A 7,144-nucleotide genomic window follows, 5' to 3' on the forward strand; every position below is an offset into this window, starting at 1 on the left:
ACAACCCCAAGCGACTGCAGCATAGTCATCCCTGGTGATGACCCCTTCCTTCCATTGGGTATATGCCTCCTTTTTAGCAAGGAGACATTCCCGGATGCTTTTGGTGAGCCATGGAGGCTTGTGTGCTCTCCTGCTCCCCTTGAACCTCATTGGGATTACCTTCCTTTGTGCTTGGAGGATCGCCCCCTTAAGGAGCAACCACTCTCCTTGGACATCTGGCTCCCCGCCCCTCTGGGACCTCAGCGCATCCCCAACTATCCTCCTTAGCTAGCTGAAGTTTGCCCTTCTAAAGTCTAGGTCTGCTGTCTTACTGCATGAGCTTTAGTTCAAGCACCCTGGCTGCCATTTTTAAGCACGGGGACACTGATACACAAGACATGGCGGTGCTTTAATTAAAGTGGAGCCACTCTAATTAAAGGGCATGTCCCCCGCCTCGGAACATGAGTAAAAGTGCCCTCAGAGCTCCCTGGCATGTCAGCACAGTTCCACCTGCACTGTGAGCAATCTAAGGTCACCGGTGCAGGGTCTGCCTGGAGTCGCTGCTTTGAGCTCCAAAGCCTGCTGCTTTTTACTCTTCCCCTCCCTTCCCTTCCCCTCCTAAATTCAGCAGCATGGGAAAGGAAGGGAGAAGCCATGGTGTGCAGCTCCTGGGCTCTGTAAAAACAGGGGTCTGTAAGGTCTCTGCACTGCAGCCAGGCAACTAGGTCAGCAACCCTCAACCCTCTAAGCAGGGCCAGCTGAGTTTGAGCCTGCTGACTGGTTGCAGGGCTGCTCTTAAGGAGCTCTTGTAGCACTTGGCCCCTACTGTGCACCAAACTGACCTTAGTCTGCATGTAGCTCTTGTCTAATGCAACTTTTCTAGTGCCTGTTCCTGTAGTCCTGCCCCTGTACCCAAGTCCTTGCACACCGGAACCCAGGTTTGACTTTGGCTTGGCCCTGATTATAGAGGCTGATAACACCCCTGGCTGATTGCTAGGCTAAATGCCTCTGCAGACTGAGTATCACTACTACCATCACTCATCCCCTCTTTTTCCCTACTGCTGAATTCAGAAAGTGGAGGGTGGGAGAGCAGAAGAGGAGGAGAAAGAGAAAAGACAAACAGCAGCAGGCTCCACAGCTGCTTGAAATCAGAGAATCTAGACAGACCAGCCAATGAGCTCCCAGAGGTCACGGCACACGTGGAGCTCCCAGCAGTAGCCACACTGACATGCTGATGGACTCTGAGAATTTACTGCAGAACAGCCAAGGGGTGGGGGGCAACTGCACTGCTGCACCCCTTCTGGATTCGGCATAAAGAGGATGGAACCAAACCTTTGTCTGTGACTGTATGGGACAGAGCTAGGAGCAATAGCTTCAAACTACAGCAGAGGACATTTAGGTTGGGGATTAGGAATAACTTTCTGATTATGAGGGTAGTCAAGAATTGGAGCAGGCTACCTAGAGGAATTGTGAAATCTGCAACCTTGGAAACTTTCAAGAGAAGGTTAGACAGACATTTGGCTGTGATGGTTTAGTCAGCAATGATTCTGCCTCGAAGAGGGGGTTAGAAATAGATGACCTCATGAGGACCCTTCCAGCTCTACTTTTCTATGGTTCTATCAGGACTACCCAGAGCTTTCATACCTACAGACACTAAGCATTTTGTAAGAGACATTAAAATATCCTTCAGCCCATTTCTACCTATATAAGATCAGAATAAAGTGTAATGTGAAGAACATTCCCATATATGTGTACAGTAGTTTTTACACTTTCCTTAGCAGCATCTGGTATCAGCCAGATAAACTTCAGAAATTCCTTACCCAACAATGCCAAAATTTCTGCAATGGTACTAGTATAATGATAACAATATACAATAGGAAAACACTAGGGATAATATTCTCAGAGTGGTCTTCAAAACCTTCAGGTACAAAGAAACAAAGGCAATTGTAAATGGAAAAAATATACTGACTCAGACTGAAGTATAAAAGAACTCTTGCCAAAGCTAGAGGTTTCAAATTAATGCCTTAGATACATAAGCAACTTGGGATCAACATAATTTTTCACAAGCCTGTGGGTTAGATCACGTATAGCACTGCATGCCTTCTGCAAGATGAAGAAAGCCCTCAACTATCCAGAAGTCAACAGAAGCTGTTGATTGCACTGCCCTTTAAAAGCAGTCCTTTTCCTCAGAGGGTACCATGCTCTGAGAAGTTTAACTTTAGGGACTGTTTTCCAAAATCATAACTTAACTGTAAATTGGTTTGTTTGTCTCTTAAATGGATTTGGAGGGGGCTCCATCAAATGGACAGGAAGTCCACAGTACAACTAAAAAGAGCCTGTCATTGCTACTATTATTCTTATCATTTCATCTCCCCTGCTTCTTTTGGGCGCTAGGGTTTTCTTTTCCACAGTGCAGCATTACAAAACCTAGTATGGTCAGATTTGGTGTAAACCCATTCAGTCATTTCTGGATTTTATTTTTCAGCCACAATTTTCTGGTACTAGGCACATCGGGTAGTCCAATTACCTGTGAATAGGTTTGTGATACCCAGAGCTATTTCAATACTGATGTGCCTCTGTTCCTTCCTGCAAAACATGTCAAAGCAATTTATCTACACATTTGAATAAGTCATCTATGCAATCACTCTCCTTCAGGGAGACATTTAATTTCTTCCTCAGAAGCTTTGTTGGTTGCTATACTGACATGTGCAAGTCACAGTTAATTGCATAGCTATCCCTGAAATTTAAAGAAGTTATATAGAAGTCATCAGAAAAGATCTTTTGATTCCTTAACTGGTTCCCAGGTTTAGTAAACAGAGACTTTAACATTAAACCATTACTGAATGTGTCATAGGAACAAACTAAAAGTACCACATTACTGTGCATGGAATTTGTGTAGGTGCCATATCAAAGAGTGAATAGAAATTAAAAGGATGCCACAGAACACTGTACACGGTGTATGCTGCAGGGTGAAGACGGAGTAATGTGAAGAATACCCTTGAGTGCCCAGCCCACTAGGCATGGCTCTCCTTTTGAGCAGGTAACTATATAAAAATGTGATGTTAGCTATTTTAAGAAGCAAGACATTAGAAGAGCATAGGGGGAACGGGGACTAAGGGAAGGGACAGCAAAAAAGTCCTCCCTGCTGGCCCAACCAATTCAGCAGAAGGCTTCTGTCAGGAGAAAGACTTGTGAAAGCTGAGGACAGTGAGGGTTGGGCTTGTGAAGAAATATGGCCCCTAAAACAAAAAATGAATTTAAGGGATAATGAATAGTTATTTTATTCCATAATGAATAGTTATTTTATTTAGTTGAATGTTATTTTAGTGCTACGTCAATGTAACGATTATAGTTAATGGACTGAACCTGATTTCTCCTCTCTGCTCCTGGGTTCTGGCATGGCTAATTAAAGGACTGGACCTGCAGACACTCACAACCAAATGTGGTGATACATGCTTACTGCCACAAGCTGTCTTTCCTCAAGACTGTGCAATTTCTCCCATGTGCAGCTTGCTGATAGGCACCATGCCTGCCACAGGAGAGGTTCTTGCCATTCAGTCAAAGCCTCATGGTCAGCACGTCCACGTTTCCTGTTCCATCAGGGGAAGGGCTGTGGAGATCTTCTATGTGCCAGCAGTCAGGAGAGGCAATGTAGGAGTCACTGTTTTGGCTCTCTCCCATCAACCCTTCCACACACTGAGGCAAGGCTTTCAGCCTTGACCCACCAGGGCTGTAACACTAATTGGCTACACCACATTGTAGGTTCTGGGCCAAACAACTCAGACTGATCATTTCAACTGGCGCCAAAAATACATCCTTTTATCTCTATACTTTATAGAAATGTCACATACTCCTAAATTCTCAGTTCTTTGACTATATGGCTCCAGTCAATAGTTTGATTTTTTTTCTTTTCTCTTGACTGCCTTCCAGGCAAGTTGCATCTGTTTCATACAATATAAGACTGAATTTCAAACAGATACTTCTTGGCTGCCTTTTTCAGTCACGGTGTATGCCACAAACTGTTTTGTCTAGGTCAGTACACCAGCCAGTACACTGGGTCTGGGGACATAATTTCTGTAAACTTTGAAGAAATATTGAGAAGAGTCATATTTTTAAATTACAGCAGCTAACAGGGACAGAATAACTTCCTTCTAATATATCTGCTCAACAGTAAGAAGGCTGTGGGGGTTGAAGGATTGACTTGTGTATTTTCCCATGTAAACACAAATATTTTCTTAAGTCCATGGCAATGGGTAACCTTTGATAAAACCATGAAATGCCCATTTCCAGAAGCATTTATATTTGGTCCCTTAAAGATAATTCGAGTGCACCGACAGTGTGCACCGAAATCAGCTCTGCCTCCCTTCAGTTCTGTGGCAGAAACAGGCTCCGGTAAATCCTCTCTAGCAAATCCCTGCACGGTTCACATTTACCTACACCAAGCCAGACTAGAATGGTCTAAGTTTTATTTCACTTTGTTGCTACTTCTATTTATTGCATGTGACATCAATCACTGAGAATCTATGCATGACATACATACTTTGTGTACAATACTTTTTGTGGAAGTGGCATGCCCAGGGGGCTTAAGTTTGTGCTTTGAGAGCTGCTCATTCCACACCCAGGTTAAAAATAAGGGAGAGACCACAAGAAGCCAACAGTAGGTAATGGCTTCCATTCATACATATCATCATGCAAAGGTGGAATCAGCACAACCAACCACCCCACCATTCCTGCCTCCAAACACCGTTGATTTATGCTACTCAAAAGTAGTAAAATAAGTTGTCTCACACACACAAAATGTACAAGCATTCTGTACTGCAAAGAGTTCTAGTTTATGTTGCTGTAAATATTTTTTAGTTTGAATATGATCAGCTTTAATATGTGTTTGCACTGCTCTGCACTGTATCTCGTCTGTTTCTTAATCTGGAAGGAAGCAGGAGATACTGCAACTAGGCAGATACCTGTGGCTTTTGTTAGGCCTCTTGTCTAGGGATAACCCCTGTAAACCAAAGTTAATTTTGGCCAGGTTTAGAGAGGGGGAAATCGTTCCCCTTGGCCTGATTGGCTAAACTGAGCATTCTTTTTAAATTAATTGGTTGAGAGAGAGGCTGGGGCCATGCAAGCTCTGACTGGAAACATTTCGGTGATGCTATGCCAGTTATATAGGAACAGCTCAGTCGAGGCCCAAGTCTTTCTCCTGGGGCTGCTAAGAGCTGCAAAGCTGAATTGGGAGCCAGAGAAACTGCTCGCCATGGGGGAGGAGGGTCTTATTGCCTTCTTCCCCCCTTACTGGAGAAGAGAGCTGAAGCTACCTGAAGGGAAAGAAGGTACAGAAAGAGAAAAGTCAGTCTCAGGGTTGGAGACCCATATTCCTCCCTCCTCTTTCCCCTTTTGTTTTCCAGGGTTTTGAGTGGGCTAATACTGTGGAGGTATTAATCCCTGGAGCCTGCTGACTAGGATTGGAGCTTGGCAGTTTGCTGGCAGTTTTGGCTACAATTAAAGGCCTGGAAAATCTGGGCCAGGTTTAAGGCTTTGAGTGGGATAATACCATGGGGATATTAATCACTAGAGCATGCTGCCCACGGTTGGAGCCTGGCAGTTTTGCTGGCAGATTTGGGCCAGGGTGAGACCTGGTACGGTTTGGGCCATGGCTTGGGACTCGTCATGTTTTGTTGCCTAGTCCAGGCCCAGCGCAGTATAGCCTGGCTCTCTTTTACTGCCTAGTTCAGGTTTAGTGCAAGCAGGTCTGCCCCCACCCCCTTTAGTTGTCTTACAGCTGTTGTGTCTCAGCGTAGCTGTGTAGCTGAGCCCTGCTGTATGTATGTTCAGTCCCAAGCCAGGATAGGCCTGGCTCCGCTTACTTGAGTTTTCTGCAGTTTTCTGCTGCATCAGAGCAGAGATTGGGACTAGGAATATTGGGGGTGTGGTACGATGAGATATTATTTCTCCGAACTGTTAATGTCATTTCAGAGGCAAGAAGCAATGAACAGTAAAAAAAGCACTGCAGGAACAGCTATCATGAAAATGCAGTCAGATCCTAAGAAAGTAATAAGCATCCAGGAATGGGTGCAAGAGTGACTTATCTGTCAACTTCGGTTAAGGGATCTGAGGTCAAAATTCAAAATGAGGCAGATCCAGATGCTATTACCCAAACTCTGGATCACCTCTACTTTTGGTTTTTCAAAACACCAACCTAAACTGTCCTATAATTCTTAGTTTGTGTGTTATAAATCAAAATCCAAGGAGTTTTGCAAGGGGGAAAAAAAGAAGTCCTAGCTTTCTTGGTCTATATTGTCTCAAATTCTTTGCAGCACTAAGTACACAAATAAATAAATAACGTCTATGCAGAGTTTCTGCATCAGTGTATTTTATGACTTCATACATTCCTTTGTAATTGGGATTTTCACTCATTAAATATAGAATAACATGCAATCTCTTATTGAATCACAGGGTGCATTTCAAGCAATGAGTTTCAGTGATGTTATAATCCTGAAAAACTCAGTGTGAGAAGTTTATGAACAGCAGCAGATAGCCGAAATTAAACTACTGGCTTGGGATTTAGTAAGACCATATACAGTTATTTGGATGATTGTGCTCAGGAATAATTGTTTCAATCATATGGAAAACCAGTAAAGCTTGAGAAATTAAATAATTTATAATGAATATTAAGTTAAATAATCTAGACAGCCGACCTAATGTATTGTGAACTGCATTCTGATTGGAGGAAAGAGAGATATTAACCACTAGAGAACAACTGGTTTTCCTACTTAACAGTCCAGGGCTGCTACAGATGCAGTTTTAAGTATATTATTGCTTTTATAAACAGATGAACAGTATTTACAAGATGGCTATTCCCAAAACTCCAGTGCTGACCATAGCAGGCTTCATTTCGTCCACTTAAAAAAAAAAAAAAGTTGTATTGTAGAAGAGATTTACAGCTAAGCCTCAAAACAATTAAATATATGTAAATTGTCATGCTTGACGAATTGGTCATTTCAACATAGGGTAGGTAAGCTGTTAATAAGAGTGAAATGGACTCTTTTCTTTTCACACCTTGAGGAATATAGAAATGCCACAAACACGATCAAAAATACAGTAGCTTCAAACACAAGGAGCTGGGAGCTAAGTAGTCATTAGAAGAAACCAAACCCTCAGAGACAACCGC

Source organism: Crocodylus porosus, unplaced genomic scaffold (assembly GCF_001723895.1).
Source record: "Crocodylus porosus isolate Cpor-Errol unplaced genomic scaffold, CroPor_comp1, whole genome shotgun sequence".
Taxonomy (NCBI): Eukaryota; Metazoa; Chordata; order Crocodylia; family Crocodylidae; genus Crocodylus; species Crocodylus porosus.